Source organism: Pinus tabuliformis, chromosome 8 (assembly GCF_031772625.1).
Source record: "Pinus tabuliformis cultivar Carrire ecotype Pingquan chromosome 8, CPIR1, whole genome shotgun sequence".
Classification (NCBI taxonomy): domain Eukaryota; kingdom Viridiplantae; phylum Streptophyta; class Pinopsida; order Pinales; family Pinaceae; genus Pinus; species Pinus tabuliformis.
This window is the reverse complement of record NC_142294.1, coordinates 675,234,898-675,256,278: the sequence shown is the minus strand read 5'-3', so window position 1 is coordinate 675,256,278 and position 21,381 is coordinate 675,234,898.

The following is a 21,381-nucleotide window of genomic DNA, read 5'->3' as shown; positions in this document are numbered from 1 at the left end:
ATACCTAGGTGCATGATCATGAAGGTTGCACAATTTCGACCGGAAGGTCGAGAGACCGACTGCCAAGACTGCACAAGGCACAGTCTGGGTTGTTGGAAGATTGGTTGACTCCTGGAACTATACAATGCACAGTCTAGTCTGGCTACTGAATGTTGGGATTGCACAATGCACAATTCCAACTAGGAAGGATTGCTGGCCTAGGGACAAATTTGTGAAATTTCTTGGGCCAAGCAGCCACTGTCCTCCAAAAATGCACAAAACAGTCTTGGAGGCCAGTTCTAGATAGCAATGCTCAAATATGGAGAGGAAAGTGAGCCTTCCTTCCCCAGATTTCACAATGTAGCCTTGGTGAAGGCAGAGTCTGGACCAAGGTTGGCCTGACTCGGTGACGGGCAACTGAAAGCCACTAAGATAGTAAATGCATGGTGACACTAAGTGATAGTAGAAGTGATTGATAGTGTATGCAAAACATGAATGAAATATTCAGCGAATAGATCAACATGCATGTGGGTGAGGCAGTTCACCGGTTGGGCGAACATCCGTGAAAAATAGTTTCATGCATGCGACAACAGTGAGATAGCAATGAAAACTAAAACAGAGCTAGGAAAATCTAGTATATATGTAGATGACAATAAGCGTTCAAAGAAATCAAGCAAACAATACTCCCACAAGTGAAAAAAAAAAGCAATAGAAATGCAACATAAGGCAGGGGAAGCCGGCTTACCCCAAAACAGCGAAGTTGAATGTACTGACTACTCCTAGATGTGACGTCGGATGTCAGAGCTGCAAGTTTGATGTGAGGAATGAGCTCTGCAACATCTAGTTGATGAGTTTTGATAACATTGAGGTTGTGACACACATGCCATGAATCTAGGGGAAGCGATACTTGGTGGGAGGTTTGGATCTTCTCCTTGCATGTAACCTCCAACTATTAAACAGATACCTGAAACAAGGTATGCCTTTGCATGCTGCCTTGGGAGAAGAAACCCATGCATGCAAGTCTGTTTTGCTCAATCTCGTAGGGAACCGGTCAACTCAGTTGCACATGCGAGAGACTGCTCAACTGCTGGAGAAAAAATGCACATTTTTGGCTAGGAGTTAGGTTGGCTGCCCAGGAGATTTGCGCAATTTCTGGGAAGAGAAGCTAACTACTACCCATATTTGTGTAAATTTTGGGCTGAGCAACCTTGCTGGGGAAATTTGCGCAAATCCTGCTAGGAGTGTTGGTAGGAAGGATTGCCCAATCCTAGAGCCCAGCAGGCTACCAGAGAGGATTGCGTAATTTCTGGAGGGAAGGCTGGTTTCCCTCTAGAAATGTGCAATTTTGAAGGGAATTTGCTCAGCCTGTAGCTGAACCAAGTTTGGGTGAACAACCTATGATGGGAATGGATCAAGCTGTGACCGACAGGTTGCCTTTGTGCAAGAAAGACACTGAAGCTTGTGAACTTGACAAAGCAAGGCAAGTTGCTGTGAAGGTTGGAAGGGAGGCTCCAAAACGAGGCTAAGGAAAAATTTTGGAGGGTGGTTGTAGCTGCTACAACACTTAGCGACACACTGGTAGAACTCCAGCTCTCTGAATGGACCTTGTTCGTGAAAAGAAAGTCTAACACCTCTGGAAGTATTGTTCAGTTTTCAGCTCATCTTGGTTTCACACTAACTTGATTGTAAGATGTAGCATCTGCCAAACCCTTGGTCGATTGACACACATTCCAAGCCAAGGAAACACAGTTGTTTCGATTGGGGTTGAGGGGTATATAGGTGCACAATAATTATAGTCATTAGAGTCTTAGTTGCATCTCTGGTGTTGCTCCACTGCTAGTAGGCTTAGACAATACCCCGGTGGAGTCACATCAGAACACAAGCATGGATCCATTGCCAGCGAGTTTGGTCAGTACCCCGGTGGAGTTACTTGCATAACCTCCCTACGCAGGAAGCCTTTCTCTTCTTTCGTCTTATTCATTTTTCATTTTTCATTTTTTACTTTTAATTTTCTCATTTTTCACTGTGCATAGCACTTATTCATTTCACAGGTGGAAGAGGGATCCCAACTTATTGAGAGCAGAAGAGGTTGTTCCAGCAGAGAAATAGTTTATTGTATCTCTGACGTGCCTATTAAGGTTTTTCCCCTTACCTTACTCTACTTGACTAAGATGATAAGGGTTAACCCAAAAGCAATTGACTAGAGGAGGTGACAGTAGTTAGCATGCAGGCGTTGTGTTTACAGCAAGGTTCACTTCAAACAATACGTATTTTCCTTCGATGTATCATGGACTAAAAGTAACAAGATCATAATATAGAGGCAAGATGATAGATAACCAAGTAGTGATAGATGTACAAGCCCTCTTGTACTTTACCCAGCTTGCTTCCAGAGTCATACATGGTTTCATGCAAAACTAACATATGAACGAAACAAGCGAATGAACTAAAAATCAACAAAGAAAAGTAAGAGCAAGAGAAAAAAGGAAAGCGAGGCAAGTAAACAAACAAGTAAGAAAAAAATCAATCAAACAAAGCACGTAAGAAAACAAGAATGCAAGTTGTTGACACCTAATCATAAGGATTGGGTGAACAACTATAATTAGTGTAAATAAATAATAGAGAAAATGGAGAGTCATCAAGAGATGAACTTAACAGTCACTTCCTCTTGTATATAATAATGAACAACTTGAATGAATAATACAATTACATTTGAGGAGTTACCTCCTGGCCTAACATGATATCAGAGCCAACTCTATTTTTGGCATTGCAATCTGCCATTGTAACTCCCTTCTTCCATTTTTCAGAAATTTGTAGTCTGCCATATTCTTCAGTTCTCTGCCCTTTGCACTCTGCATAATAATATGGTGTAATGCTTGAAATTCATCTCACTCCACACAATTGTTTCAATCTCATCTCATGCTCTGTGTTCCAAGCCTCCTTTCCAATTCTGTTGACTATGGAATCCCTGTTTTCAAACCAATAACCTACTATGCGGCCTTTGTTGGGCAGTCCCGTTGCCCTGAAAATGTCTTGTTGCATCACTAATATCTTGTGACCCAACACTATAGAACATCCAGATTTGAAACATTGATGGCAATGCTGCTCCCTGTAAAAGCTGCTCTCCATACCTCTCCACGCTACCTCCAATACACTGGCAGCTCCAATATGTTGGTTGAAAGAGCTACTCCCTCACATCAATACGATGCTTGAAAGAGATGCTCCCTTGCATCAATACAATGGTTAAAAAAAAAGTTGCTCCCTCACATCAATACGTTGGTTGAAAGACCTGGTCCCTTGCATCAATACACTGGTAAAAAAAAAGAGTTGCTCCAGTATGCGAGGTGCATTAACCACAGCAGGAGCCCTTGCACAGTAGTCTTGGAGGTTGAAGTTACATTCATCGAGACAACATCTGTATCTTAAGCCAGGGCCGCCGAATTGTTTGCAAGCAGAGCATTGGTAATTGGTAGGGAGAATGTCAAGGAATAGTTGGTTGTCATGTAAAAAAAAAAAAAACTGCAATCTCATTTAGATCTCATTTTCCTCCATACTGCTCCAGCGTCTAGTGAATGCCCAATATCACAATTTTTTTTAATATCACATTGCGCCTCCACCACATAACCCCTCCCTCATATATATATATATATATATATATATATATATATATATATATATATATATATATATATATATATATATATATATACCTCTGTTATATATATTAATTTTATTTTTTTAACCAGAAGTGCAATTTCTTATAGAGTATTGGCAGCAGAAGTATATTTTTTTTACAGTACAAAATTTTTAAAATGCATTCATTGATATCTATTGTGGGAGTGGTTCTCACTGGCAAGGAGAACTATCCAGAATGGTCACACAAAATCAAACACACTCTCATTTTTAATGAGTTGTGGAAAGGAGTGTGTGTTGGAAACGGAGACAAAGAGCCAGAACAGCCTACCTCAGACAAGGAATTTTCCATTTGGGAAAATAAGAACAGCAAGGCTTATGCATTAATTGCAGCATCAGTAAATGAAGAGGTGAGTCGCCATATTTCACCATTTTCAAATGCTTTCGAAGCCTTACAAAAACTGAAGGAACTCTATCACTCACACTCCGCACTTGAAGTTGTTCAAATCATGATTAAACTGTTCACCCGTAAATTACAAAATGATGATCCTCTTGCTCTTGCATCAGAAGTAAAATCTGTTATGCATGATATCAAAGCCACTAATGTTGAACTGGATATTCCTTTGATAGCTTTTCTCAAGGCACTTTATCCCACTTACTCAAATTATCTTGAGTCATTGCAAGCAAATGGAAACCTCAAAGATATTACCTTTGACTCCCTTGTGAAAAAATTTGCTGAAAGAGAGAGCTTTTGGGAAGAAGACAACTCCTCAGTCTTATGAAGAGGCTGTGTGCCTTGCTCATAGAGAAAAGAATCTTGCTCAAGATCCTCCAGAGGAAGAGGTGGTCGAAGTGGAAGAGGAAGAAATTTCAGAGGTAGGGCGGGCAGACACTCTCAAGGAGAAAAGTCAGATTTGCACTGCATACACTGCAAAAGAGATGGATCACATGATGCATCCACATGCAAGTTTCCTTGGGACATAATTCAGCAGGAAATAAACCAACCCAAAGGTAAAACTAATGACAAAGATAAAGATAAAGCACCTGAATCCGTTCACTATGTTGTGGCACACTGTAATATTGGAGTAAATGAAGGCTTATTTAATGCTTCACTTGCTTCTTGGAAAAATGATTGGTTGCTTGATTCAGGAGCAACTTGCCACATGAATTTTAGAAGATATTTTTTTGAAGAATTTATTGATAATGTTGATGGAGTAGTATACTTTGCAGAAAAATCAAAACTCAAGCCATCAGGGCTTGGCACAATCAGGCTTAAATTGCCTGGTCTTCCAGAGTTTCTTCTGCATCATGTTCTATATCTCCCACAGCTGAGGAGAAACTTGTTGTCCTTGGTCTACATCTACCAGCAAGGACACTCCATTCATATGTTTGATGGAAATCTTGAGGTGAAAAAATCATCAGACCACTCACTTGTCATGACGGGGATAAAAGAAGAAAGGCTTCTCAAGCTGCAGGGTACCTCTGCTCATGCACAAAATCTCTCATACAATTCTCATTATGAAGAATGTACATTTCCATCAATTTTATTATGGCATGCTAGATTTGGACACTTGAACTATCACAACCTCCACTTGTTGAAGAAAAATGGTGTTACTGGTTTGCCTACAATTCCTAGGAAACTTAAGCAATGTGATGCTTGCATTCTAGGAAAGCATAGCAAACAGTCTTTTCATGATTCACATTCCAGAGCACATAGAAAACTTGAAATCATTCATTCAGATTTATGTGGTCCAATGCTTGTTCCTTCTGCAAATGGAAATAAATATATGATGACATTTATTGATGACTACACCAGAATGTATTGGGCTTCTTTATTGAAAAACAAATCTGATGCTTTTCAAACATTCAAGAAATTTCATATATGGATTGAAAATGATGCACAATCTCATATTGGCTCTATTCACACTGATAATGGAAAAGAATACACTTCAAATGAATTTGAAAACTATCTTCGCCAACATCAAACATCAAACAACTATGCCTTATAATCCCCAACAGAACGGAGTAGCTGAAAGAATGAATATGACAATCTTAAATATGGTGCACTCCATGATGTTTTTCGAAAATGTAAAATTGATGTTTTGGGCCGCTGTAGTTCTGTGTGCTATGTATGTAAAGAATAAATGTCCATCTAATGCTATTTGAGACAAGACTCCTTATGAAATGTGGTATGGGCACATTCCTTCGGTAAAGCATCTCAGGGTCTTTGGTTCCACATGTTATGCCTTGATACCAAAGGTACATAGAAATAAACTTGGGGCAAGGAGTCGTAAGTGTATCTTCCTGGGGTATTCAAACACCTCCAAAGCATACCGTCTCTATGATCAAGTCAAGAAAAAGTTTGTTGTATCTAGAGATGTAATCATTCTTGAATCATCCAAAGCTGACAATGTTTTTGAGTGGCAACTTGATCACTTGGATAGATTCGCAAATGCAAAATCATTTCAAGAATTTTATAATCAAATTCCACATCTTTGAGGGGGGACTCCTATACTAGATCAACCTGTGGAATCTTCCTTTGAAGCACTCTCTCCCCGGCATGAAACTCAACCAACGGATGATACTTTGAGTGATGTGATTGACAGAATTGAGAGACTCAATCTGGATTCAGTCTCAACTCAATCAATGGAGTAGCCTAGACCATCTGAGAAAGGTCCCCCAAAGTGGCTGACAAAGACACTTGAAAGTCTTCATCCTGATGAGTTGGAAAGACAGGAACTAGAAATTCAAACCGACAAAATGGAGGTGATGTAGATGACTCTGATTCACCTGTTGATATAGATGTTTCTTATGATTGTGAGTTGAATTTGTCTACAGATTTTGAACCAACTTCCTTCAAATAAGCTACTTCTCATGATGAATGGAAAGAAGCAATGCAAAAGGAGTATGATACTTTAATAAAGAATGGCACTTGGAAGATGGTTGATCCTCCATTGGGAACCAAATCAAATTAGTGCAAGTGGGTCCACAAGAACAAGTATAAAGCTGATGGCTCACTTGACAAGCACAAAGCCAGGCTTGTGGCAAAAGGTTTTGCACAAATTTAAGGAAGGGGTTGATTATGAGGAGACTTTTTCCCCACAACAAAATGGGCTACCATCCGGACACTATTTGCCGTAGCAGCTTAGAATGATTGGAAAGTCCATCAAATGGATGTAAAAACTGCTTTCTTGAATGGAGATCTAAACGAGAATGTTTTTATGTCCTAGCCGAAAGGATTTTCTGTGAAAGGACATGAACAAAAAGTATGCAAACTTGTGAAATCCTTGTATGGCCTCAAACAAGCACCGCGAGCCTGGTATGAAAAACTAACTGAGCATCTTCTGAAACTCAATTTCAAACATTATGATCTTGATGATGAAACTTTGTTTGTCAAGAAGGTTGGAAAAATAGTTGTATATCTTGCGGTATATGTAGATGATATTTTGATGACAGGGAACAATGAGAGCTACATTGAATCCATAAAGAAGGAATTGAGGAAAGGTTTTGAAATGACTGATTTGGGCTATGTTCATTACTATCTTGGTATTGAAGTAACTCAACATCCGAAGTCCATATTCCTTTCTCAAAAGAAGTACATTGGAGATCTGTTGAACAGGTTTGGCATGACTGAATGCAATCCTCTGACTACTCTAATGGAACAAAACTTAAAGCTCACATCCATTGAAGGAAAATAATTTGAGGATGCAACAAAGTATAGAAAACTTGTAGGAAGTCTCAACTACCTAACTACTACCAGACCATACATTTCATTTGTTGTTGGAATCCTCTCCAAGTTTATGCAAAAGCCTTGTGAGGGACATTGGTCTGCTACAAAAAGAGTTCTAAAGTAATTGAAGGGAACTCAAGACTTTGGAATCAAGTATACACAGGTGGGAAACTTTAGCTTGATTGGGTACTCTGATTCAGACTTCGATGGAGATAAAGAAACTAGGGTATTTACTTCAAGTTATGCTATGAGTCTTGGATCAAGAGTTGTCTCCTCGAGATCACTCAAATAGTTAGTTCCAGTAGATTCCACAACAGAGGCAGAATATGTGGCAGCAGCTAAGGCAATAAAATAAAATTTGTGGCTCAGGAAAATTCTTGAATATTTGCAGGTAAAACAAGTATAATCGACTCCACTCATGATTTAAAATACCTCGGTAATAAATTTGGCCAAGAACCCAAAGTTCCATGATTTAACGAAGCACATCAATACAAAACATCATCTCATTCGACATCATGTTGAGGCCAAAATAATCCATATTCATCATTGTTCCACTAATGTGCAAATTGTAGACATCTTCACCAAAGTGCTTGGAAGAGAAAATATTGAAAGATTCATAACGATGCTTGGAATCACCAACATCCCTTTAGATTAAGGGGGGAATGTTGACACCTAATCATAGGGATTGGGTGAACAACTGTAAATAAATAATAGAGAAAATGGAGAGTCATCGGGAGATGAACTGAACAATCACTCCCTCTTGTATATAATAATGAACAACCTGAATGAATAATACAATTACATTTGAGGAGTTACCTCCTGGCCTGACACAAGAAAACAAATGAAAGAAAACACTACTCCTACTCCTACACTAACGGTACATGGGCCTGATCACATGAAGTGATACTTCCAATGTAGCCATCAGCGCATTGGTAGACCCATGTTGGTGAAGGCTTGGTCCGTGAGAAAACCAGTTTTGTGAACCAACAAGCAAGAAATATATAATAATGAAGACAACCACACTTCATGATTCAAAGTACCCATAGGACATAAGTGAGTGCATGTGCATGACAGGCAAACTGTGGACTTTTCATGGTGTTGTGTCACACTACATGAAACTTTGAAGCATAACCACACCCTTGATTGTGACATGCAAGAAAACGAAAGAAACAAAGATAACTTGCATCATGCATGAGTGCTTGCAGTGTAAGACTCCTCCAATGCATGAGCAATGGGATCATGTAGTTCAAGTGGAGGAATTAAAATCTGAGTGTTAAATTGATCTTGAGTGCATACAAATGAGTGATGAGGAGCCTTGAGTGTTTGAACAGTTCCTGATTGGAAGAAAAACCAACCTCAGGACAACAAGGGCCTGACATAACCATAAGCTCGGGCTCAAGTGCCTCAATGATCTGTGGGGTTTCGACTTCATTGACAGATGGATCTTCATAGACCAGTGGCTTAGATGGATTAACAATGAGTGAATCAATATCGTGATCGGATGATGAGGTAAAGAGATCATGACAACCAAGATAAAAAAATTCAGGATGTTGGTCGGCATCCTCATGGTTTGATGAATCACACAGAGGGGTAGATGAGGAGGAAGGATGTTCACCCTCTGCGTTTCTAGAAAAAGCAGATGAAAGATCAAGTGGATTTCCAATGAATGATTGGTCCTCTCTGTTGTTGGATGATGGGCTAACATACGGTGTGTCCTACGAAAGATCAACAATCAGTGCATTTTTGGATGAAGACACACATGTGAAATCATGGATGGCAGGTTCACCAATGATGTTAGAAAAGAACGGAGGAGGCTCAGATGGAAGGGAGTCATCCTTGGCTGAGTGTTGATGCTCAAGCTCCCACTCATACTCTTCATGAATGACAAAGTGTTGTGGGGAAAAATGCCTATTTAGGACGATCCTATCCACCTAAGGTGTGACAGCGCCTTAGCAACAAATGAATACAGCTATTATGATTCTTTCCTTTATGAAATGTGAAAGAGGGGAGATTGGCAGACTTATCGTTGTCTTCCGGTTATCCCTCAATCTAGATCCTCTTCTCTTTGTGTGTCCACAACTACTTGCCTCCTCGCTTGATCAAGAGAGCAGCTACTTGAATCCCACGAGATCACAAGAGAACAGCTACCTGTGACAAGAGAACAGCTACTTGCAACAAGAGAGGAACACAATACAAAGGCAAATATACATATTCATAAATGATTCGGGATTAGAAGTAAATCAAATACACTAATGCAATCATACAAAATACACCAGCATATAGGGAAGAATCAAGATAGCTTTATTGAAAGTAACAGGATTCAGGAAGAGATACAACCCATAGGGCTCCAACCCAGCATCTCCTTCCCAGCAGAATGGAATTCCTTCTTCAGCTCCTTTCAAAGCATAACACACCCAATGTTTCTAGCCACAAACCAAAAGCAATTCTTTGCAAATACTAAATTCCAGCCTCCCTAGACCTCATGAGAGAGATCTATATATAGGAGTTTTGGAGAAAGGATGAGTCAGCTTGAGGCTGACTAGTGTCCTCTCCCACTTCAGTTCTTGAGTCCACTTGGAGGTTCTTGCTTCCACTTGGAGATTTGGAACCTCCTACTCATCACTAGTCGAATTCACTGATCCAAGTGTCATTTTGGAAGCTTCTTGGGCATTGACACCTTGAGGAATGACTCTGCCACTTGTCCAAACTCGCTCAGCACAGGTAGCCTTCTTTGCAGTTGACATTCAACGCAGGTGGATAGTGGAGCAGTTGACATTCAGCGCAGATGCTCAGTGGAGCAGGTGACATGATTCAGAATTGCCTTGTTTTTGAGTGTTTTCAGGTGGAGAAATTTTTTGAATTGATGTGGTTACTTGGCCTTGTTCCTCTAGGGGTAGGAACAACATGTTTAGGGACTTTGGATCCCTTGATTATTGACATTTCATGCTCAGTGATGCAAGGCACAAAAATGTCTATAACAGTTGCCCCCTAAAGTTATGAGGCCGTTTATCGAGTTAAATGCTTTATCCAGGAGGGTCCGAAGTTCATCCATCTGCTGGGAGGAGACCTGTAATAAAATACAATACAATACATTATGATTCATACTGCTTTCATGATCTAGCTGAGGCGGGCATTCCCATGCTCATCTTTATAAATTCATTTTTGTACATAGAACAGACGATCGTCTGATGGTAGACTGATAATTTTAGTGAAATTATCATCCTTTGAGTAGGATGATCATCTGCTGCAATGATGTACATGTCAAATGTCTTTATTTTTCCTGAATATATATCGCATCCCGAATGGATGAAACTAGATCTGAGGTCTTCAAACTCGTTCGATCTTCACTCTAAGTACAAGTCGATCCATGTGAGAATTGCGCTGAAGTCGAACATGGAAAGACATCGCTTGATTACTGGTCAATGATGTAAACCGTTAACAAGCGCGAGAGGAATCACCGATAATGATAATGACCCTCAAGGTACTGCAGTACAATTCACGTGGTGCGAATAAAGGACTTGGCGTCGAACACCACGCAAAATCTTCTGGTCGAAGGTCATTGATGTATACCTGTCGCCGGAAGTGAGAAACTCGCCATTGAGGCATGCAAGCTTCAAAGTACTGGAGGGGTTGCTCCTAGATCAACTCCTTGGATAATGAGCTGATGTCGACAAGGAGCGATCCGTCAAAGGAGGGCCTTAATGAATCCCACATCAGTGACACGGAACGGAGCTAATGATTTTAATGGAGATGAAAACAATCTGTGACATATGATTCAGGGTGGCGGTCATGAATGGATGAAGGATAATGTATGGCAGTGGATGGGACCTAGTTGACTCTTTCTGAATGACTTCTCTTGAACATATGGTGACACTGATGCGATGGATTGGTAGCATTACCCCAAATATGGATGGTATGGCGAGACCATGGTGACGTGACCGGTGAATGAAACAACCCAACCCGAATGTGATACGGAGGAAAAGTGTCATGTTCAAGAGCGACCTGATACCATCAAAGTTTTCTTGATTTTTTCCCAATTTTTCCCCAGTCATTATTGACCAGTACCTCTTTATTTTTGTCAAGCTTGAGGAGGATAACATATGCTTGTTCTATAACCTGCCCTTCGGGCAAACCTATCGCTATGTTTTAATGAGCCTAGCGATAGGGAAACTCATTCTCGTCTAAAGACAAGTTTGTCGCTATTTAATCATTTTAACGAGTCTAACGACAAGGATGACTCGGTCCTTTTCATTTTCAGAGAGTCTGAAAAGGTACATAAAGTCAACTCCAAAATTCCTTTTTCGTCATCTAATCCCTTAAGTCCGAAAAAGTATAAAACAATACAGAAGGGATGAGTTTTCGATAACTTTAACGAGCCGAATAAAACAAGCGCTCGACCTTTTTGTGCAATAATCCCTCAGGTCCAAAAAGATTAAAATCTAGAGGAGGGACAGCTCTTCCGGTCACTTTAACGAGCTGGAAGGCCAAAACTCGGCAATCTTTTCATATTTTACGAGTCAATTGAAAAGAGCTTAAAGAAGACTCGTCTTTTGAGGAACGAGTGATAAACAGGGATAGCAACTGATTCCAGGTACAGGTTGGAATTTTCCAATCACGGCAGTGTCACAAGGATGGCTAGGTGAAATCACTCTTCGCAGTTGTTCCTCAAAATGGGTAAACAATCATATGGGGGTGAACGATCGGCCAAATGAAAGATGGAGGTGGCAGGTGCAAACACGACCAAGGTTTTTATGGCTGATAAATTTACGATCACAGTGGTTATTTACCGGGATAGGTTCATTTTTTAGTTAAAAATGAGCTTAAACTCTGGAGGAAACATTGCTCACTGCTTATATTTATTTTTTAACGAGCATGAAGACCGCGTTAAAACTGCTCGGATCTTGCGTTTATTTTTTAACGAGCATGAACTTTATGCTAAAACTGCTCGATTACCCAGTCATAAGATAAGAGTGTCTCATGAAAGATCCCATTTTTTATAGAGCTTGCGCCTTACCAAAGCTATGCTCACTCTCCTTTCTTTATGCAAGTTAGGAAACGACTAACCCAAAAAATAGATAAATAACTGTTTTTGCTTGCACTCCAAAAGGTTTGCATGCCCCCAGGTATAAAACAGAGTTTCAAGGTTACCTCTACTTCAATTACATCGAAACTTTCGTTTCACCGGGAGAGGCTTACCTCTTTCAGGCTACCCAAAGATTGTCTCGTTAATCTTTCAAACAAAACACTTCCTCGGCAATGTCTACCAAAATAAACAAAGGTGAGTGACGACCCCCGCCCTCTCACATAACTTTGAAAAGAGAATCTTATTCCAGAACAACCCCTCTTCCAACCACGGACGGGGTACGGACTAGTCATATTCTCCCGTGGAAACCTACCTTATACCCAAAAGTTTCCCTGCCGAAACAGGCCAGGATGCATGCCCCCTGGGTTCCAGTCATATCCTCCCGGATTACTCGCGCTCGTCAGGAGGACGGACCATGGGTTGAGACACTTCTTGCATGAATAGACCATTTAGGGATGGCACATGACTGCTTGCGATGTGTGATCCGGGAAACGAAAGTTGGTCCACGAGCTTGAGCATTCTTCCTTCATGCAGAAAACACATTACTCTAAAGAGTGAGGAGACTACAGCTCCCATGCAATATATATAGTCTCGTCCAAGGAGTAGGTTATAATCCAAGGGTCCTTGAACGACCATCACGTTCATTTGAACGATCTCCCCTTTCAATGTTATAGGCACATTGGGGAGGATCCCTAAAGGTCGACTGGTTCCTTTATCAAAACCTGATAGATTTCTCATCTCAGGTAAGAGTGCTGGCGAACCAAGCGCTCTCCAAGCAATAGAGGAAAGGATACTCATAGATGCCCCCTCATCAATGATAGTGCCAACCATTACCATTCTGTATATTTGACAAATAATTCTGAATGGCACACTGGCTAGCAACCGGGGTCTGCCTAGTTGGTTCCAATCAAAGGACACAACCAGGTTGCTTGGTGGTGGGACCGAATATACGGCCGGATAGCGCTCTGATGAACTTCCTTCCTGCGACAAAGGAATGGTGGCATTTCCCCCTTGATCATCAGAGTCAGTGCTGATGAAGAGAATCTGGACGGTGTCGTCTTGATTCTCTTCTGTGACATTGTCATTCGAAGATGGAGCCTATGAAGGCAAAACTGGGTCAACTGCCATATCAACCTTTTGACTTTCGTCAGGCATGGATCTAGACGGTTCTTCTTCAATGACAGGTGCTTCGGTTGACCATCTAAGTGGCTCAGCCGGATTGTCAACTAGTGAGGGACTTGGCAGGAGTCTTTGATATCTAGGAGGAAGATTCGCTCGTAAAATCGGGCGATCTTCCAGAACTCTTTTTGCCTCGTCTAAGAAGGGACAACGGTGGATGGTGTGATCGCCTTCACACAGTCTGCAGGGAAATTTAACTTTCCCATTCTGTCTTGGAGCTTCACTCCCACTAGTTGACGGTGAGCAGTTGACATGGCTATCAGAGGTCGATTCTCCCGAATTGTGCAAAAGGGGGGACCAGTCTCTTAGTATCCGTGGGATGCAAGGACAATCTCTATGGAAGTGGTCTCCCCTGCATATGACACATGGCGATTTAGGCCTTACGAGTGCGGTGTGTGGATTTTTGTTACATGACACTTATTTGTCCCCAGTCGCCTTAGGCTCCTTCTTCTTCTTTTCTTTCTTCTTCTTCTCCTTCTTCTCCTTAGGAACCCGATTTTTGATCGACTAGTTCCGTCAAGCGAAGAGGAAGGAGGGGAGGAAGATGAAGTGGAGTGGTGGTAGATGAAGTGTCTGATCTAACTGTTGACTCGACTGTTCAGGAGTGGTGGTATTCTGAACGACATTGGTCGAAAAGAGCCAAACTGGTAGGCCAATTGTCAGTCCTGGAAGCGACAATGTGGCCAGGTGGGGCGCACCAACATCTCCCCAAGAGGAGAAGGGACTAGGATTCCCACCCAAGGGAATTCCTTGGTTGGTGTGCTCCATCTTTTCAACCTAAAGATCAGCGCAGGATTAAACGGTGATTGTTCCGTTTAAAATAAATTGTTAACGACGCTTTAGACACAACTTGCTTTTTCAGTTTTAAAGAGTCGAGAAAAAGCTAAAGATGACTCTAGTCTCCTTCGATGTTTTAACGAGCCCGAAGTGACAAATGCTCGGATGGACGTTTTCTGTTATAGAGTCTCAAAAAGGCCAAAAGAAACTGCTCTGGAGATCTAGGCAGAGGGTGTGCCAAACTTTTCGCAAAACCACAGAATACGTTTTACGGTACGGGTGGTCGATCTTCGTGAATGTTGTGTTCACTGCATTGTGATCAGTAGGGCGGCCGACACGGCTTCCTAAGGATAAAAGATATATGCCTATAGGGGTCTCCCAATATATACGCGACGGTACGTGGGAGCACAATCCGTATTAGCGCCACCGACTCTTAGGAGGAATCACCCACCTTCTTCGAGATCGACAGTCACTATGTTTAACGACGCCGGAACACGTCTCTAGCCTAGACCTCTATGTTGTGCATTATGTTACAAAGCGTTGTTAGGTTCATTCAGTTTATTTTAGGTTGATCTTTTTAAAGTTTGCCTTTCAAGGTTCACCACGAGATGTATGATACAAATTCCTAAATGCAGTCTAAGATGATAAGCAAGCTTTACAATCTTTCAACTTTGAAAATCGTAGCTACTAAGGGAAAAGAGAGCGACTATCTTTTCTCAAAGATAAATCAGCACACTCTAATGCACTTCTCCTAAATCCAACATGCAAACTTATCAAATGCAAAATGCACAATGCAGGTGTTTGTTTTCACTTTCTTAGTATAAATGCCTACAAAGAAAGCTTTTTGCACAACTTTGAATTTGCTTTTACAATGATCAAAATAAACAAGTTCACTTTCTTCGAAATCAACAAGGGTAGAAGAGATTACAATCACTTTGCGATTTTCGAAATAAAGACTTGTTTTTGATACTTTGAAAAGAACAAACTCAAACCAATAAGCAAAAGTAAAACTATGATCAATCTGAACAAACAGCCAATGAACTCTCTTCTAAGATCAATCTCAATCAGATCTGAATCAAAGGCTACAGAAAGACTACTTTACTCATGCAAAGGAAGACTGTAAATGACGCCACAAACACATAAAAACATTCACAGTCTTTTTGTACAAAAATGGGGCGGAATTCAGGCAAAGAAAAGGGTTATCAGACCAGCACCTATACTTGGTTAAAGGCTGCAAAAACAGGGCAAAAAAGGACAAAGAACCCTAGCTGCACAAGGCCACACTGGTTCAACGCAGGTCCAACACTGTCAGTTTGACATTCAGTGCAGGTGGCCCCTTCGGGACCTGCGTTGAAATGCAGACTACCTTCACAGTGCCTGCAATGAACAGAGAAACTCTCATTTCTCTTGGTTTCCGGGTCACAAAATGCTCAAAAAACAACTATTTCAGGCCAAATCAGAAACACAAGCAAGGTATAAACAGAGGGATGCTTTGATAGGGTACTAAAGACTATCACAAGGATCAATCAAATCGTTTGTGGATCTAGTTTAGATCATAGACAAGTCCAACATACTAGATCAAAGCAACAACTTTTACTTTGCATCCGGGAAAGATGCAGTTCAAGAATTGCTGTCAAGTCTATGAGGTAAAAAAATGACGGAAACACAAATGAAATGAATAAACAAGTTCTTCCCCTGTATGGTCGCCAATTTGTTGTGGAGAATAATGCCTATTTAGGACGATCCTATCCACCTAAGGTGTGACAGCGCCTTAGCAACAAACGAATACAGCTATTATGATTCTTTCCTTTATGAAATGTGAAAGAGGAGAGATTGGCATACTTACCATTGTCTTCCAGTTGTCCCTCGATCTAGATCCTCTTCTCTTTGTGTGTCCACAACTACTTGCCTCCTCGCTTGATCAAGAGAGGAGCTACTTGAATCCCACGAGATCACAAGAGAACAGCTACCTGTGACAAGAGAACAACTACTTGCAACAAGAGAGGAACACAATACAAAGGAAAATATACATATTCATAAATGATTCAGGATTAGAAGTAAATCAAATACAGTAATGCAATCATACAAAATACACCAGCATATAGGGAAGAATCAAGATAGCTTTATTGAAAGTAACAGGATTCAGGAAGAGATACAACCCATAGGGCTCCAACCCAGCATCTCCTTCCCAGCAGAATGGAATTCCTTCTTCAGCTCCTTTCAAAGCATAACACACCCAATGTTTCTAGCCACAAACCAAAAGAAATTCTTTGCAAATACTAAATTCCAGCCTCCCTAGACCTCATGAGAGAGATCTATATATAGGAGTTTTGGAGAAAGGATGAGTCAGCTTGAGGCTGACTAGTGTCCTCTCCCACTTTAGTTCTTGAGTACACTTGGAGGTTCTTGCTTCCACTTGGAGATTTGGAACCTCTTACTCATCACCAATCGAATTCCCTGATCCAAGTGTCATTTTGGAAGCTTCCTGGGCATTGACAACTTGAGGAATGACTCTGCCACTTGTCCAAACTCGCTCAGCACAGGTAGCCTTCTTTGCAGTTGACATTCAACGCAGGTGGATAGTGGAGCAGTTGACATTCAGCGCAGATGCTCAGTGGAGTAGTTGACATGATCCAGAATTGCCTTGTTTTTGAGTGTTTTCAGGTGGAGAACTTTTGTGAATTGTTGTGGTTACTTGGCCTTGTTCCTCTAGGGGTAGGAACAACATGTTTAGGGACTTTGGATCCCTTAATTATTGACATTTCATGCTCAGTGATGCAAGGCAAAAAAATGTCTATAACACAAAGCATGTTTGTTTTGCAACGCCAACTCCGCTAGTGGGTTGTTCCTTGTTCACAACAAGTGAAGACAAGACATCATCATCCGGAGGAACACCCGGGTGCGAATATGGAGGTCGTAGAAAAGAATACATATGAGGACTCGAAGGACTCACAACCAAATATGCACAAAAATTGAGTGAAGTGATGTTGGGAGGGTGTGAAGGATGAATAGGTGTGTGAGCATGATCCTCAACATCAATGGGCAATGGTGGAGTTGTTGAATAAGAGGAAGGCAGATAGTTAGTTGAGACAGTGTCGTCTTCCACATGAGATTGCGTAGCTCTGTCAATGAAGAATGTTGAGCGAGGATTGATCTCAAAATTTCTCTTGGGACGGGAAAATTTCTTAAGGCAGTACTTGAACCAGTCCCAAAGATAAGCAAATTTTATCGGGCTCCTCGGAGCTTGAAACTGCAAGTCACGGAAGAGCTGCCAAAAATAAATAATGGATTCATATGGAGCCCTCCGTTTGTATAACAGTTTCCGGTCAATATGGTCTAGATCAAAATGATAGAAAATGTCTTCAATAAAATCACAGAAGTGCTCAAATGAGTGCATGGTGTCAGCTGATAGGCTGAACACCCAACGAAATGGAGATTCGCAAAGTGTGTATGCAAGCAACAAACCGACCTATTTGTCAATAAACTCATCTTCCTCATGAATCATGGAAATAAAGTTATGTAAGTGCTCAGGTCAGGCCACTTTGCCTTCACCATCATACGTGTGAGTGGACAAGCAATAGAGAAAGCTTCCCCGAGATGGAGACATCTTCACGATTCGAACAACACCTTGGGGGAAGAAGAGTGCAAGACTCCATGAAATATATGCAAAGGTTCAAAATTGGATGAGAGGACACAACTTGTCATCAGGCCCTCCTTCTAGCGCCAAAAAGGTTGATGGTGTTGGACCCACCAACATGTCAAGGTGATCTCCCCAGTAAGAAGTCCCAATTAGACCTCATACCATTTGTTGTAGGAGTCCAGCGGTGGGTTGTAAGGTAATGCCTTGACCATGATGTCACACAGAGGCAAGTAAGATAACTTTGTCAGTAGCAAGGGTGTGACTGCTACAGTGAATCAAGGAAGGTGCATGAGAGGTTCTAACACATAAGGGGGAGAAAATGGTGAAGGTGAGTTCCAAGCTGAAAGGGATCAGTCCCAACTTAGCTAGGAACACACAACACAAAAGGACATACACATATTTTGGTAGAGCAGTCCACTCAAATGCGATAGTCACAACATACAAGGTAAGATAACACGTATAACACTCATGAATGAGTCTGAATGAGTGCAACGGCTGTTACAACAAGGTTCATGTGAAAGGCTTGTTTGGTGTCTAGCAAAGTAGTCGACATGGACAGTGACAACATTAACAACATATACAACACATTTGCAACAAGATTCATATATTTGCATGTGAATTAGTTCATACAAAAATACGTAAGTTAAAAAACATATATCATTAAGGAAACCGGAGCAGTCCAACTCCAATAACAACATACGCATGAAAACGTGTTGGCTCTTATTATATAAAGTGTAAGTTCCAATCATACAATACATCCATGTAAACCTACTAGCCCCATCAGTGAAACATTACAGCCACATCCGCCTGCTCCTCCAAACAAATGTACTAGCTTCATGCAGTGGAGAAGCCAAGGTATGTTACAATACTATCCAATCTTTCTTCAAGAGGGAATATACATTGAGTTATGATAGAATATTTATAGCAAAGGGTGGGGTGACCCTTGAAATTCCCCTTTGTGACAGTTCAACTACCCTCATGACTCTTCACCTACTCTATGACTGTTACATCCAACCATTGACACTTAGCTTACACTTGACATGACTCAACATTACAATGCACATGTACTAATGTGAGACAACATGGCTTGAGAAAGCCTTGAAAGACATCCCTGACACTCGGTCCGCTGTGATGAGACTAACTCCTTGACATGCTTGTGATGGCGAAGGTGGTGAGCTAATGCCAAGCTTAGTCGTCCATGATGGTGTGCATGCACCTCATGGTGACATCTTATTGAATCGAACTCTTGCCTCTATTACAACCGGTGAATTGGTTCAGCCCCTTCATCCAACTCGTCTGCTAACATGCACATGGTCTTCTTGGGTATGGTTGAACTGGCAACGCACTAATGCATAGTGTCCGTGCTGATCTTCAAGTGTGTGCTGGTGGTCATGCGCATCAACTTGTTGAAGTACATGTTCAGCCCCGCTTGGGATTGCTTCTTGTCTTCACCTTGGTGAGTGTGTTGACTGGTTGGATTGCATGTGTGCACTCAACGACATGCATGTTTATGAATCCCTTCCATGCAATCAACAACATTTCTCACCATTTCTGCTATGTGTCAGCTACTGGGATGGATCCTTAACTTGTACGGGTGCAGTTTAATCAATGAGTGCATGTTGTGCCCACTATTGTTCTTATTCATGTTGCAACTCATTCAACTGTCTATGTAACTTCATGTTCTTCCTGAGTTGCTGCTTCAACACATGCAACTCCTTCTTTGTTCCATCTTCTGCCTTCACATGATTTTCATGTTGTTTTGGCAATTCATAGCCAGAGTCTCCAAAGTTGCTTTCATCATCAATGGACCTGCTTGAGCTTGCAACCTTGTTCCGCGTCCGTGTTGTCAACAATCCTTCTCTTGTATTCGTTGCATTTGGTATGTTGTCTTTAGCTATTGTTCATGGTGTTGCTCGCTATGATGCTGCTATTTTCATATCTTAATGTCCTTGCCTACGAACAACTTGATGTCTTTGTGGGTAGGCAAATCCATGGACACTTCATCAACTACATCCCCAAGTGTGCTCTAAATGGTGTCTTCGTCTTTGCTCTCCTGGAAACCATTGTACCTATACTACTGAGAGGTAGATGAAAACTTGGGATACCTAGAGACATGGCAACACTCATGGCAAGAAATTTGTCAGTCAAAAACCAAAATGAACATGAGAACTGACTTGCAACATACCTGCATGCATGATCATGAAGGTTGCGTAATTTTGGCCGGAAGGTCAAGAGATCGACTGCCAAGATTGCACAAGGCACAGTATGGGTTGTTGGGATACTAGCTCACTACTGGAATGCACAATGCACAATCCAGTCTGGCTGCTGACTGCTGGGATTGCACAATACACAATTCTAGCTGGGAAGGACTGTTGGCCTAGGGATAGATTTGTACAATTTCTTGGGCCAAGTAGCCACTTTCATCTAAAAATTCACCAAATACTCCTGGAGGCCAATGCTGGGCAAGAATGTGTAAATCTAGAGAGGAAGGTGAGCCTTCCTTTCTTAGATTGCGCAATGCAGTCTTGATGAAGGTAGAGTCTGGACCAAGGTTGGCCCAACTTGTCGACGGGAAACTGAACGCAACTAAGATAGTAAATGCATGAAGAAAATAAGTGATAGCAGAAGTCATTGATAGTGCATGCAAAACATGAATGAAAGATTCAGCAAAGAGATCAACACGCATGTGGGTGAGGCAGCTCGCTAGTTGGGCGAACATCCCTGCAAAAGAGTTTCATGCATGCGACAACAGTGAGATAGCAACGAAAAATGGAACAGAGATAGGACAAGCTAATATATATTTAAAAGACAACAAGCGTTCAAAGAAATCAATCAAACTATACTCCCACAATCGAAATCACAAAAATCAAAAGAAATGCAGCACAAGGCATGGGAAGCGGGCTTACCCAAAAACAACTGAGTTGAATGTGCCAACTACTCCAGATGTGATGTGGGATGTCAGAGTGGCAAGGTTGATGTGAGGAATGATCTCTGCAGCATTCGATTGATGAGTTTTGATAACATCGAGGTTGTGACGCGCATGCCACGAATCTAGGGGAAGTGACACTTGGTGGGAGGTTTTGGAATTGCTCCTTGCATGTAATCTCCAACTGCTAAACACAAATCCCTGAAACAAGGGATTTCTTTGAATGTTGCCTTGGGAGAAGCAACCCATGCATGTAAGTATGTTTTTCTCAGTCCCGGAGGGAACCGGTCAACTCAGTTGCACAAGCAAGAGACTGTTTGACTTCTTGAGAAAAAATGTGCATTTCTATTTAGGAGCTGGGTTGGTTGCCTAGGAGATTTTCGCAATTTCTAGGCAGTTGACTGCTGCCCAGATTTGCACAAATTTTGGGCTGAGCA